Genomic DNA, 15,207 nt, shown 5'->3' on the forward strand with positions numbered 1-15,207 from the left:
GGTAGGTACTAGGTACTAGATACATGTTCTGATGAGTTTTGGCAAACAACCATTTGACTAACATGTCTGTCTCACCTGGCTCTTGTTCCATCTCTGTTCTGTCCTCATTTTCCTCTCCATCTCTGTTCCTCTCTCTCCCTCTTTGTGCTGACAATCAAGCCAAACACCAACATCATCAAATATACAGTTGAAACCAGATATTTACATACTCTTCAGATAAAAACACAAACACTTTTTTAATCTTAAAACATCACATCATTACATAACTGAAACCGATTTTGTGCTTTGTTTAGCCATGGAGGGAGCAACTGAATATATGAAACAAACACACATGTAAGCTAAGACTCTCTTAAAAAATAAACAGCATTGTTGGTCAGCTTTTCATTTCGCCATTTGTTGATTCACTCGAAGAGCAAGTAACGTAATATGGGTCAAGTGATCAATTTGGTATCAATCTTTTATGATACACCATCATATTTACATGTACATTTGTACAGTACAAATGATTTGCTTTGGTACCCGGCTAAACTTATGCATATGTATATATATATAATATATTAATATAAGTGAAACACAAAGAACAGATGTGACTTAAAATTGTTTCACATTTGGTGAAAAAAAAAATTCGCTCCATGAAGGAGTGCTTTTCAAAATCTCGCGTTGTTTCCAGAAATATCGCGCGGTTTCCTCAAACCCATCCCCCCATTCTGGAACGTTCTTCATTTGCCCTTGGGATTTTTTGGGTCACGTGCATCTCTGAGCTTTGGACTTATTTTCGCACTAAAGGTAAGAACTTTTTGATCTAATTTGAATCCCTAAGTATAAATGAAATGTTTACAAAGTTATGATGCTGCAAAGTAAAGTATGTCACAAGTCCTGGTGAACTTTTTCCTAGCACTCAGTCAAGGCTAAGCTAGCTGAAATTTTGACGGTAATGTCCACACGTACCCGGGTATTTTTGAAAACGCAGATTTTTCTATGCGTTTGCACCTTTCGTCCACACGTAAACGGCGTTCTCGGTCACTGAAAACGGAGATTTCTAAAAACTCCGGCCAGGGTGGATATTTTCTGAAACTCCGTTTTTGCATTTACGTGTGGACGAGAAAAACGGAGAAAACGCAGCGCCAAAGATGTGCGCCTTTTTTGACGTCACAGTGTGCGCCACGTTATTGTTTCGGTGAAATGAATTTCTGCAATGGGGGACTTAGACAAAATACTGTTACTGTTAATTGTACTCTCTGCAGTGTTTAAATGCTTACACATACACACACAGTTACTGTCCCTCCACACATAGCACTCGCTCTGCTTCTATGCGCCATCTTTGTTTACTATCTCCCACCGAGGCTTCTAGACTTCTGATTGGCCAACATTTCGCCACTTGTTGCTTTGGGATGTTCCTAGCAGCGTTTTCCATCATTTTTGGCTTTATGTGTGGATGGGATTATTTTTTAAAACGGAAAATCAAGTTTTCAAAAATACGTGTGGACATAGCCTTAGCCAATTTTCACAGTTTGAAAGCATTGTGTGGCTATACTGCTTAACTAGCACCAAAATTACATGTACTTAACATCAAGTTGTACTTAAACATTGTCTTGTTGTTTTTTTCTAAGATAAAGGACTGTATTAGAACAATTTTACTAAGTTCTAATTTTGTCTCTCTGTGGCAACTTATACATTGCATAGTCACACTATTACATTAATATGTTATTAATATCAATCAATCAATCTTTATTTATAAAGCACTTTTCATACAAAAAAATGTAGCACAAAGTGCTTTACATGGTTAAAAGCAGCAATTAACAATAGAATAACAGGATAGAATAAATAAGCATAAAATAAATAAACATTAAGTAAAAGCTAAATTAAAAAGGTGGGTCTTGAGCCTGTTCTTAAAAACATGTACGTTCTCTGCGGCCCTGAGCTCCTCCGGCAGGCTGTTCCACAGACGAGGACCATACCACTGAAAAGCTGCCTCTCCGTGAGTATGTGTCCTGACTTTAGGGACAATCAAAAGGCCAGTACCAGAGGACCTCAAGGTCCGCGAGGGTTCATATGGTAAAAGCAGATCTGAGAGATGAGAAGGCCCAAGACCATTAAGACATTTAAAAACCAATAGAAGAACTTTAAAATCGATCCTGAAACACACGGGGAGCCAGTGCAGCGATTCTAAAACCGGTGTAATGTGGGCCTGCCCTCTGGTCTTCGTCAGCACACGAGCTGCAGAGTTTTGTAAAAGTTGTAAAGTTGAAATATTCTTTTTAGGAAGACCAGAGAGCAGGGCATTACAGTAATCAATGCGACTGGTAATAAAAGCATGCATCAACATCTCCGTGTTGGCCCGAGAGAGAATAGGGCAAACTCTGGCTATATTTTTTAGATGATAAAATCCGATTTTGGTTACATGTTTAATATATGGGATAAAACCAAGCTCAGAGTCAAAAACAACACCCAGGTTTTTCACTTGTAGCGAAGGACATAGTGAAAATGCCTGTAATTTAGACAAGAGTTTCTCTCTCTGAGCCTCAGGACCGATGATTAAAACTTCAGTTTTGTCCTGGTTAAGCTGTAAAAAGTTTTCTGCCATCCAAGATCTTATATCTAAAATACAGTTAAAAAGGGCATCCATTGGTCTGGTGTCAATAGGAGACACGGAAATGTACAGCTGAGTGTCATCAACGTAACTGTGAAAGTTCACTCCATGCCTCCTGATGACACCGCCGAGAGGGAGCATATACAAATTAAAAAGTACAGGGCCTAGAACCGACCCTTGAGGCACACCACATGTCATTTTATGGATCTTAGAGGAGCATGTATCCATACTCGCCATAAAAGTTCTGTCTGAGAGATAGGAAGTGAACCAGTTGTGTACAGCACCAGAGAGGCCCACCATGCGTTTCAGTCTGTTTAAAAGAATAGCGTGGTCTACTCTATCAAAGGCTGCGCTTAGATCTAGTAGCACTAAGACTGAGAGCTTTTGGGAGTCCCAGTTACATCTAAGATCATTTAAAACCTTTAGGAGCGCAGTCTCTGTGCTGTGGTTCACCTTAAATCCAGACTGGAATATCTCCAGGATCTGTCTATCATTCAAAAAGTCATTAATCTGAGTAAAAACAAGTTTTTCTAAAATTTTACTTAAAAATGGTAAGTTGGATACAGGTCTGTAATTATTAAAATCATTACAATCCAAATTGCTCTTCTTCAGAAGGGGCCTCACCACTGCCGTTTTAAAGGAAGCAGGGAAGACACCCAACTGAAGAGAGCAATTCATCATGTATAAAAGCTCAGCTTCAAAAAAATCCATAAAGTGTTTTAAAGAGTGAAGAAGGGATAGGATCTAAAAGACATGTGGTGGGTCTCACTGTGGAGAAAATTTTCTTAAGGTTCTCAGCATTAACCAGGACAAAGCTGTCCAGTGTCTCCTCAGGTACAATCGAGCCCTCAGATGTGTTTAAAATCATATCGCGAGAAGATAAAATATCAGATCTGATGGCGCTGATTTTTCCCCTGAAGTGGTCTGCAAACTGCTCACAGAGCGAGTCTGTGGGGGTTCTGTGGGAGCTGTTAAAATCAGGGTTAAATAAATGATCTATGGTGGAAAAGAGGACCTTGGGATTATTTTTGTTATTACTGATTATTTTGGCAAAGTATGAATTTCTTGAATTCCTTAATGTATTATTGTACATTTTAAGTTGCTCGCAAAATATTTGATGGTTGATTGTATTTTTATTTTTCCTCCATCTCCTTTCTGCTGCCCTGCAATTTCTTTTGAGTTTTTTGACTTGTTCGTTTCTCCAGGATGATGCATGTTTTATGTTAATCTTTTTGGTGGTGAGTGGAGCAACGGAGTCGATGCTTTTCTTCAGTTTGCTGTTAAAATGATTAAAAATAAAATCACAGGGTGCAGGTAAAATCACAGGGGGGCATTCGTCTAAAACCCTGGTAAAATTTGCAGCCACTTCAGAGGTTAGATAGCACCTCCTCACAGTTCGCACCGAGGTCTCCCGCTGAATAAAACCGGTGATGTTAAAAAACACAGTAGTGGTCAGAGACAGCCAAGTCAACAACAGAGGACACACTGGCGGACAGCCCATGGGTGATGACCAGGTCCAGAGTGTGTCCTCTGTTGTGAGTCGGCTGCGTGACATGCTGGGTAAAATCCAAACAGTGAAGAATGTTTAAGAATTCTTTTGATGCAGGGTCAGAAGGATTATCTATGTGCAGGTTAAAATCACCGGTTAAAATGATCATATTAAATTTTGAATGTATGTTTGTTAAAAATTCTGAGAATTCCTTGATAAAAGCAGCACTGTCTTTAGGTGGTCTATAAATTGTGACAGATAAAACTGTGGGGCTGCTGAAAACAATAGCATGGAATTCAAAAGTGGTAAAATGATCAAATAAAATGTGTTTGGTGGTGAGTGTGTTGTTGGTAAAAGATGCAGTCCCACCACCTCTCTTACCACTTCTAATAGAAAAAGAGAAATTAAAATTTGGTGGGGAGGCCTCAGTGAGAACAACTGGTGCATTTGAACCCAGCCATGTTTCAGTTAAAAATAAACAGTCAAGTTTATTATCTAAAATTAAATCATTAATAATAAAAGACTTGTTCAACAGAGAGCGGCCATTTAAAAGTGCCATACTGATTGAGACTGGTGGATTTTTGACAATAGAGTTGAATGGATGTTGACATTTTTGAAGAGGCCGGAGGTTATTAATGTTTTTGGAGTTACTGGATTTATGATAATTCTGTTGCTCTCTGTTTGTGATTATGACGGGTATTGTGTTGACTGTGGGAGAGAAAGGTCCGAGTCCAGAGTTTTGTGTATTACTGTTAAGAGTGGAACAAATATAGGAGCTGGGACCAGGGGAACATCAGTCAGTGACAGACAGATCAGCAGGTAATGTCGGTTTGGGGTAGTGACAGGGCGGTGTGCGGGAGTGCTGTACGCCAAATGCCAAATTGGCGGACAGCAAACGGCATCCCCAGGCGTTGAGGTGGAGCCCGTCTGCCCCAAAAAGATGCCTCCTCTCCCAGAAGGCATCAAAATTGTTAATAAAACCCACGCCATGGGAGACGCAAGCGGAGGAAAGCCAGGTGTTAAGGCTGAGCAGCCAGCTGAAACGGCCTATCCCTCTGCCACAGGTGGGGGTGGACCCGGAGTGGCTCCCGGGAACGATAGCGTGAGCGCCCCCCTCATCCGCACGTTCCTGACGATGGAATCCCCGAGGACCAGCGTGGACAGAGGAGGTGCCACCGGGGGCTGCTGGCCATCTGAGACGCCCGCGCCGCGGCACCGGGGGTGTTCAGATGGAGATGCGCCAGCCGGTGAGTGACTCCCAGGTAGCCGCGCCGTGGGTCTTCTTCTCCGAGGAGCCGGGGTAAGGCACAGCTCTCCGCGGTGAGATATCTGTATATTGGTTTGATTTTGCTTTTGGACAGTGGAGTGAGTAGTAGCAAGGGTTATATGTGGTTTATTTATTTATCTATTTTTACAGACTTTGACATAAGAAGCAGTGTATATTTCAAAATTCATTTCTATTTAAAATTTTATGCATACCACAAATATACTAGTAGGAATCTTTTTTTGAGTTAGTAACAATTAAATTATTTACGTCATAAAGCGATTTCAGGGTCTTTTATTGTAATACAACCGCTTTTAAGCCTGGTGTAAGCATCACAGCAGATGTCTTTATGTCAAAGTAACTGAGGATAAAACACAGAAAACATGAAGGAGATTTTCCTGGCCTGGTTTTTATACCAGATAACCTTAAAAATATTCTGCAGTAGAACAAAAACGGAAGAAAACCATTAATCAATATATGAACATTACCTGATGCTGCTGAAGTGAAGCAGAGCAAAGTTACAAAGGTTGTGAGACACAGCTGAGCGTTTTGCAATTTGGCATCATTTGTAAAACTTTAGATCTGTTCGGTAACAGCAGAATTGAGGCTTTCTTGACATTGAGGTCAGTTTTGAAAAAAGAAAAAGAAAAAAAAGACAACCACCGAACAGCGGTAAACACAATGGTAGACTGATGTATAATAAGCAAGCGAATAATGCGGAAAACAGAGATTTGAGACGGGGAAACTGTTCTTGAAGTACACTGAGAGAGAGAGCTGTGCAGGAAGTGTGATTTTTATTTATTTATTTTTTTCGTGGTGGAAACAAAACAGCAAGAGGGAATTAATCAGGGCTCTAGACTAACTTTTTGACATGGGCGCACCGGTACGCTTAACTTTAAAAATTTAGGCGTACCAGCACAAAAGTTAGGCGCACACTTTTCAACCGTATCGCTTATCACTGCAGTTTTACATGTGCACTTTCTTTTGGGGGGGGAAGTCCATACAGATAATATTCATTTCTAAATTATTAACTAACAAACTTGTGCTTAAAGTGCTTTGTCAATATTGTAGAAAATGTTCAACTTAATCATCATCTCGGCCTCCTCTGATGACCTGTTTGCTGCTGTCTGTTGCTGAAAGGCAGTGGGGAGAGGGGACACTTGGGCAGTGCATTTATTGCAGCATATAATGTGTTTCCTGGATACACTGTGCTTTTACAGCATTCAAAGATTGATGGCACCATGTCAGAGCACTGGCTTTGAATTTCAGACGGATCAGGCCTTAACTTAACAAAAAAGTTATCAATAGTTCTTTTCATCTTTTCTTATTACCCACAGCTACATCCACTTCTCTCAGGCCTAGGCTGCTCACTAGGGCTGGGTATCATCACTGATTTCTATAATCCATTCAATTCTGGTTCTCAAAGTCCTGATTTGATTCAATTTAGCCTCAGACAGTCAGAAATATTATAATTCTGATCACTTATCAGTACTGATACACATGAGACTTCATCAGAATTGTGAACATCACAGCAGATGCCTTTGTGTGAAAGTAACTGAGAATAAAACACAGAAAAACACGAAGGAGATTTTCCTGGTCTGGCTTTTTATAGCAGGTAACCTTAAAATATTCTGCAATTTTGCATAATTTTAAGAAGTTTAAATTTCTTCAGTATTGAACAGCAGAAATTAGGCTTTCTTGTCCGAGGTCATTTAAGTGAAAAAAGAAAAAGACAGCGCTGTAAACAACGGTAGACTGGTGGGTAATAAGTGAATGAATAATGCAGAAAACAGAGATTTGAGACAGGAAACAGTTTTTGAAGTACAGAGAGAGAGAGAGAGCTGTGCATGAAGTGTGATTTATTTTTTTGTTTTTTTTGTTTTTTTTTAATCGTGGTGGAAGCAAAACAGCAAAAGTCAGAGGGAATTCATGACGACATTGATCAAATGTGAAGCGTAGTTTGCCGCTTCTTTTGCTGCTGACTCTGCGAATTTTGGTTGGAGAGAGACAAAACCTGCAGCTCAGAATCAGCGCAAAAAAAGACTGAGACACAGCGCGGACCCGACGCATCAGAATTGCTAAGCTCCGACAGCGTGTCCGTGTTTGGGCCGTCGGGTGAGAAAGCCAAGAAAGACCAAGCTGATTCTGATGCGTCGGGTCCGCTCTGTGTTTACACAGGGTGAAGGGAGTATCTGCCATCAAACAAGAAGACAGCCGCATGTAACTACGACGGTGTTTGCTAGTTCATCTTACGTGCATTAATTTAATAACGTGGTTGGCGTACTCAACGTAAATTACACACAAACAACATTAAGCTACTGACCCAGAGAAGAACGGCTGCTGCCGCCATCATCATTTCTGCTACACTGGCAGGGCTAGGGGCCAGGACTCTCCTCTTCGGGTTTTTGGGGGATGTTGCTAACTCCAGGTCCGATAACAGGCACCACACCCGCAGTAGATGTGCTCGGTGTGAGGTCTCGCAGCAAGCTATCAAATACGGTGCATTTCTCGGCTTTTAAAAAAACTGCTATGCAGGGCTCGCAAAATCGCTAGCCCGACATCCCAGGGCTAGCGATTTTTCCAGTCGGGCTACCAAAATCTATCTCTGCCCTGCCCGTCGGGCTATCGTAGGAAGGAAAAATATATGTCAATGCTTTTGCATTCTTTCGGAAATGTAGCTGGGTAATTATGTCATTGGCATCGATGAGTCACTGTCAATATGTGACACATTGAAATCGCATTTGAATTTGCGCTTGTTTTTTGCTTTCACTTTGCAATCGCGCAAACTGTGTATAGAGAGCGACAGCACTGATTGGTGAGTGACGATCATTTGCGCACCAATTCCTCTGACATCGTCTTATCAATTGTTATCTTACTATGCAAACATGACAAGTGAAATCTCCCGCAACAAGCTTAAACATGTGAGAGGTTGATCGCGTAGAGAATCGCTGAGCGTTATGTGAGTGCCTGTGTAAAAGCAGCAGGATATATATTTTAGTTCTGCTGAGCCAAATAAGACAGGTCAGGGTGAAGAAGTGACAGCCAAAGAAAAGCTTACCACAAAACGGAAAAGTTATGACAAATCAGACTATAAGGCAAAAAGAAAGTGCAGCTTTATGGTTTCATGGACAAAAGAATTTCTGTGGCTGCAATATGACGAGCTAAATAACCAGGGGTGCACATAAGTGGTCCGCAGGTGCGCATTTGCTGTCAAAATAAAAAAAACGCGCACAAGATAAGAAGTTGCAACTAGGCATCGGTTTTAGAGTTGTTGATTTAAAATAATTACATTTAATTGAACTGAAGAATGCAAATCTACTTCATTAAACTTTTTGTTATTTTATGTTAAACCAACAACTGATAATGATTTAAGAACCTAAACGCAATATGTTCATGTTAAATAGACAAATGTCTATTGAATTAATCAAACAACTGCCTTAGTTGACTTTTTTGAGTGTAGATTGAGGATAGGAAATGCAGTCTTTTATCCATCTGAGCCTGAACGCAGCAACAATGGATTCAAAGTCTAAAGCTTTTAAGCCCCCATTGTCATAGTCTTTAACTAATTGTGATTTGCGTATATAATGCGTTTTATTCTTCCAAATAAAGCTGAATATAATAGAATTGGATAGTTTAATTATTTTTGGAGACGTAAAGATTGAATAACAGGGGTATATGAGTCTTGAAAGACCTGCTTTAGACAGTAAGATTAGACCTAATATGGATAAATCACGTGTTAGCCAATGATTAAGTATTTTTTTTTAACTACATTCAGTCTAGGGGTTATGTTATTATTCTCTCGATCATTAATATTTGTACTGATTATTAAACCAAGGTATTTTACCTCCTCTTTTACTGGAATATTGTTAATAATACTTTGGTTACATCTGTGCACAGCTAAGATTTCACATTTTTTAAGGTTTAGTGTTAAGCCGAATTCTTTACAAAATAAAGGGATTTTATAAATTGCAATAGAGACCATATTTACATTCTTTAGAAATAAGGCAATGTCATCAGCAAATTGACTAATTTTAAATTCTTTATCAAGAATGTTTATGCCTTCCAGATCTGAAGAGAGTTTGATATAAATGGCAAGCATTTCTGCTGCCACAATAAACAATAACGGGCTAATAGGACATCCCTGCCGAATGCCACGATTAAAAAACTATCAGAAAACTCTTGATTGAGTGCAATACTACTTGTTATATCTCTATCCAACATTTTCACTACACTAACAAATCTGGGACCAAAACCCACAGCCTCCAGAGCTTTAAATAAAAAATTATGCTCCAAAGAATCAAAAGCTTTAAAGAAATCAAGAAATAAAATAAGGCTATCATGAGGAATTAAATGATTGTAATCCAACATGTCTAATACTAAACGGGTATGATGATGGATATGACGTCCTTTTATAAAGGCTGACTGTGTCTCATCTATTATTTGAGTTATTCCTGTTTTTAATCTGTTGGCATAGCCATGAGCTAAAAATTTGTAATCACAGCAAAGAAGTGTGATTGGTCTCCAGTTATCTAAAAGGATAGAGTCCTTGTTTGGTTTAGGAAGTAAAGAAATTATTTCTTGTTTCATAGTTGGAGAGCATCTGATCATTTATACATTCATTAAATACCTCTAATAATAAATCTTTAATGTCATTCCAGAAATATCTGTAAAATTCAATTGTGATTCCGTCGGGACCTGGTGATTTACCACTCGCCATTTGGAAAACAGCAGTATCCAATTCGGCTAAAGTAATTTCAGACTCATTGCGCTTGAGCTTTGTTTGGCCCAGGAAGATAGTGCCTCAACCAAAAATCCTGGCCACGCCCCTTCTCATGACATCATGCTCCAAAGTCCTCCCCAGGAGTCGTTGGCCACAGAAGATGGCCCCAAGAGAAAGGCGTTCAGTAGACTGAGAGGTAAAAAGGAAACCTGGGAAATGCCCAGATGACTAACTAAATGACTTTCTCACATTGGCTACTTTTCATGATTCCATCATCAGGAGAATAGTGAACAACAATGATGTGCAGGAACGCAAAAACAAAGCCGATAGAGCCCCCCCACCCCACCCAAAGAGAAATGGTTTAACCCCCTGGGGTTGGCGCGTCAGAATCACATGACCAATTTAAACCGACACAGCTACAAGATGCTACGAGCCAGAGCCTTGTCAACCTGGGTTAAGAGTACGGACTTTAAACTATATACCAGTTTTTGAATTGTGTCGATGGGCCACGTAAAACCTGAGTTATGATTAAAAAATACATGGAATGTGTTTTTTTTTTTTTTTTTTCTGAACAAAACAGTGGTGTTTACAGCGGGAAGAACAGTACGGACAGCACTAGCAAACACTCTCTGCTTCCTAGTGAAAAAAGAAAAAACACCCCTTCCCTATTGGTGTTAAAGTTTACCATGTCAGCCAATCAAAAAACGATATGGCAACATATGGCACTTGGTTGTTTAGGGAGAAGGGGGAGTTTTAGGACCCACAACGGAAAGCGGGCGAGCAAAAGAAAGGGAGAGAGCGAGTTTTCATATGTGAGACATTAGTGACGTTTAGCGTGTTTAGAGGCTATGGTTAGTGTGTTGTGTAGTTATTGTTTTGTATTGTATGTCAGTTACACTGCTGAGTGTCACATTTGCTCCAAAAAAGCCATCAAAGGCAAATTCCAGTGTAAACGTTGTTCCCACATGGAAAAAGGAACTGATACACCTCCTGCTGTCAGACCTGCGGGGTTTAGGCCTGTGCTGTTCTGTTTTATAGTGGACACAAACTATTTTTTTTGTGTGCCTTCTAATTTGATGCAGAACACCTGATTGTTCAGTAAATAGTTTTAAATGGTTATATAAAAAAATGCCTGAGATCTTGGCTGTATTTTTAGGTAAATAGTACCATATAACTTTGTTGTTTGCAAAACGCGCATAATTTTTTAGAAATGTACAATTCCTATTTGCATTTCAAGTTATGAAAATGATTCGTTAAACATGTTTGTGGGTTTTACAGTAAAAAAAATATAACTCTTCGGATTTTGAATTTTTTGTCTGGATTTAGATCAATTGTGCTAATATAATATGCCAAAATGAAAGAAAAAAAATAACTCAAATTTCAGATATTTGAGGTTGTGCTGAAAATAATGATAACAAACAAGGCAAGATAAACAGTTTTTAAAGGTGAAATATAGAGGTAAAATCAAAAGTAGTCAAAAACGGCCAATTATACCCTGGATCCCAGAGGGTTAAATGAGAAACGTTTTGTCTGGAGAAAATAAACCTCAGGATCTTATCTTTGCTCACTTTTAGCCGTCTTTGTTAATGTTTTGTTTAAAAAACTGGTAATATTGTAAATAATGTTTTTGAAGAAATGTAGACCATTCTGAAGGGTTCACCAACCTCCAACCACTCCTGTCACAATTTAGACACACAGTCACCCAAAATGTCAAAGTGTAATTATCAACCGTCTGTTGTATAAAGTAAATATTGCTTCCATAGGAATAAAGACGCAGCTAGCTACATCTGAGGCGCTCTAGGTCCAAATTGGCCTGCTAAATGTTAACGTTCATGACAGTGTAATTAGAGAACGACTGAACGAGTATGACTTGTTTGAAAAGTTTGACAGGAGAAAGCCTCTTGTGTCTAAAAAGAACATCACAGCATGGCTTAGAGTTACATCTGAACAAACCACAAGAGCAGTGTCCTTTGGATAGACCACAGCACCGCGAGAGGAGAGGTGATGTACACTACAGTTTAAGTATTCTTATTCCTGATGGGCCTACAGCAGTTGAAGGAGGGTGTACTTTCTTAATTTTGAGATTCTAGAAGCCAAATCAAGAGAACAGATGTACTGGCATTTTCTCTCATTTGTAACACTTTACAGTCAGTTAATTAAAAATATCTTTCAAATGTACTGATGATAAAAATAAATGTTGGTTGCAGCTTTCCACGGCTACTGTGTTTAAAAGCTAACAGTACTTTCCCTCAGGGTGCGTGGGTGTTAATTATGTGAACCAAAATGAAAGCAGATTGATAAAAAACAAAAACAAATGACCCAAATAAAAACTAAAACAAACTTTTTTTTTTTAAACAAGGTCACCTTACAAGACAAAAAAAAAAGGCATGGAAGCCTTGTTGCGATTGCTTCATTGGGCAAATTTATTAACAACAAAAGCGTTGTGCAGAAATGACGTGGAGGAAATCGCTAGACGGTTTGTCCACTTGGTCCAATTGGTAATCTAGCTTTATAAGCTATTAATCTTTCCCTTAGTAAGTATTTTACTTCCAAAATGAAACATCTGAGCCAGGTAAAAGCCTCTTTATCTTCTCCTTTACTAATCTGTCCCTCTCTGTTCTCTCCTCCTTTGTTGTGAAAGCTACAACCAATCTTTGCACCTCCCTGCGAAAGCAAGAGAGGAGGTGCATGAAGGAGAAAGAGAGAAGACTGAGAGGGAAGACGGATCAGGAAAGCAGAGTCGGTGGAGAGGATGGGCAAGAAAAAAGAAAGGACGAGAGAGAAATGGACTGAAATAATGAATTGAAGTGTTATGTTTGTTTGATTGTTGATGTTCATTGTTAAATATATTTGTAAAATCAGTTTTACCCTGGTTCTTTTTATTCCTCGAAGCATCCAGAGACAGCACTGGAACTCAGTAGTCATTTTCACAAAACCTTTATTCATCTTCATTCATCTTCATTTAAGCATCCATTTCTAGAAGGGGAGATGTGCAATTCTCCCCTTTTATTCTGTGTCTTTGCTGCACAGCTGCCTCTTCTTCTCTCATTCTCTCCCCTCCCTCCTGTTTCTACTTCAATCATGAATCAATCTCTGAATCTCTTTCATTTTATTTAAGATTTTGCTGTGCGAAGTCTCCTCTCGATCTCCTGCAAGCTCACCTCTCCCTTCCACTCCTGCTCTGCCGTGATTTGTTGTCGTGTGGTCACGTGACTGAGCAGACGCCTTTGTTTGTTTGTTTTTGGTTTCCAACATTTATAGAGACAGTGTAAACAGGTACATACAACAAATATGCCACATGTTGAAAGTCACTTCTTTAACCTTGTTATTGATACAGTATTTATCACAGGTCCTCCATGCTTTCTCCTGTTGTATATCATTAAATAAGGAAGAGCAGGACCGTTTGAAGCAGAGACCGTAACAGAGCTCATTATATTACTAATATTGTTCTTATTATTTCTCTTTCAACACATCATTGACAAAAATATATTAAGCTGTCATAAACTCTTCTAACCTTAAGGCTAAATCACCAACAGCAGAGTCTAAGGAGCTTGGAAAGAAAAGCGTCTGTACTTCTTTGAGTTGCTTGAAGACGTTTCACCTCTCATCCGAGAAGCTTCTTCAGTTCTAAGGGTCAAATGGTGGAGATGGGACTCTCCACCATTTGACCCTTAGAACTGAAGAAGCTTTAGAGAAAATATTTAGTGGCCTGAACTGTTAGCAGGTCTCTACATATTGAGCATGTTGCTCACATATACCACTGAAATTTAAATTGTAAAAACAGGACAAATTATTCGGGCTTATGTACATCACGTACATAAGCATGATTACACAGTTACACAATCGTACCAAAACTCTGCCCTGATAGTTTCCACTTTCTCTTTCGTATCAGACATACTGAGACAATATTCGGGATAAATAACCATGAAAGCAATTTATTTATTCAGTTTAGAGGTTTACACATCCCATCATTATAATCATTGACCCTGTTTCACTTGAATCGTCCACTTGATGGCGCAGAAGAGCAAATGAATCATCACAATGCTTCAAACCACGAGTCGACCAGTTGGATGGAAAGCTTCAGTTCACCACGAGGCTTCATCTCACCATCACTAAGTGTGGGTACTTAATCATGTATTCAGCCACACCGCTGAGCACCAGTGTTGGTCAAGTTACTTGAAAAAAGTAATCAGTAACTAATTACTGGGGTAGGCGGAGGTGTGCCCTGGTGCAGGTGAGCCGCAGCGGTCAGTTGAAGAATCCGTGAGTTTCTCTGTGAATTTCCCATTATGTCGTTGCGCACTCGGAGCTTGTTTAGGGTTTTTTTTCGGTGTAAAAAGAAGTTTTCTTCCCACCCACAACGGACGCTAATGTTTTTGTCACTTTTTATGGAATCAAACTCAAAGTAAGGTCAGTACTTCCACGCTTTAAACGCTGCACGCTCATACTCTCTCCTGCACTCGATATATGATCCATTGTTGATCTGCACACAACTGTTGTCACAAATGTCGCACTTGCTTACGTCACTGTCATGAGACATTCTCGCAAAAGAAATCACGGTTTTAGTAACGCAGTAACGCAGCGTTCCTACGGTAAAGTAACGGTAATCTAATTACAGTTTTTGCAATAGTAATCCCTTACTTTACTCGTTACTTGAAAAAGTAATCGGATTACATCTCTGCAGATAATAATGCTTTGTTCTTTGGAGAACTCAAAATGTAACTACTGCATATGTATGGGCTCAAAATGTGGTCATAAATATTTTGTACTTGTAAATCAGTTTTGTGTGTGTAAAAAGAATTTGTGTGTGTAAAAAAAGATTTGTGTGTGGACTTAGCCAAAAAATGTTTGCTACAGTAAAAAAATTATGTAGCCAAAGGGGTAATATACACTGTATATTAATGTTTTATATACAGTGTAAGTGAACAACATTGCCACACTGCTGGTGTTTGATTTCAGAGGCTTTATAATAAATGTGATATGATTTATTTTGGTGATTAATATTTGTTAATATCATTTTTATATCATATATAGCTTTTACTTTTCATATTTTGCTGGAAAATGGGGAAATACACACAGCGATTTATTGAAACCTACAAACATAATTAAAAATTCAGTATATAAGGCAAAAAAGGGTTGCACAA

General features: G+C 39.1%; 1 long non-coding RNA gene across 1 annotated transcript; it reads left to right on the forward strand.

The window, feature by feature from the left end:
- Window positions 1–614: 614 nt before the first annotated feature.
- Window positions 615–13,283, forward strand: LOC148097983 (uncharacterized). The gene is made up of 3 exons (XR_015716710.1): window positions 615–786; window positions 5,144–5,379; window positions 12,705–13,283. It is a non-coding gene; the product is annotated as an uncharacterized LOC148097983 (long non-coding RNA).
- The last annotated feature ends 1,924 nt before the right edge of the window (window positions 13,284–15,207 follow it).

The sequence above is a fragment of the Neolamprologus brichardi genome, chromosome 17 (genome assembly GCF_056152115.1).
Source record: "Neolamprologus brichardi isolate AB-2024 chromosome 17, ASM5615211v1, whole genome shotgun sequence".
In the NCBI taxonomy this organism is placed as follows: Eukaryota; Metazoa; Chordata; class Actinopteri; order Cichliformes; family Cichlidae; genus Neolamprologus; species Neolamprologus brichardi.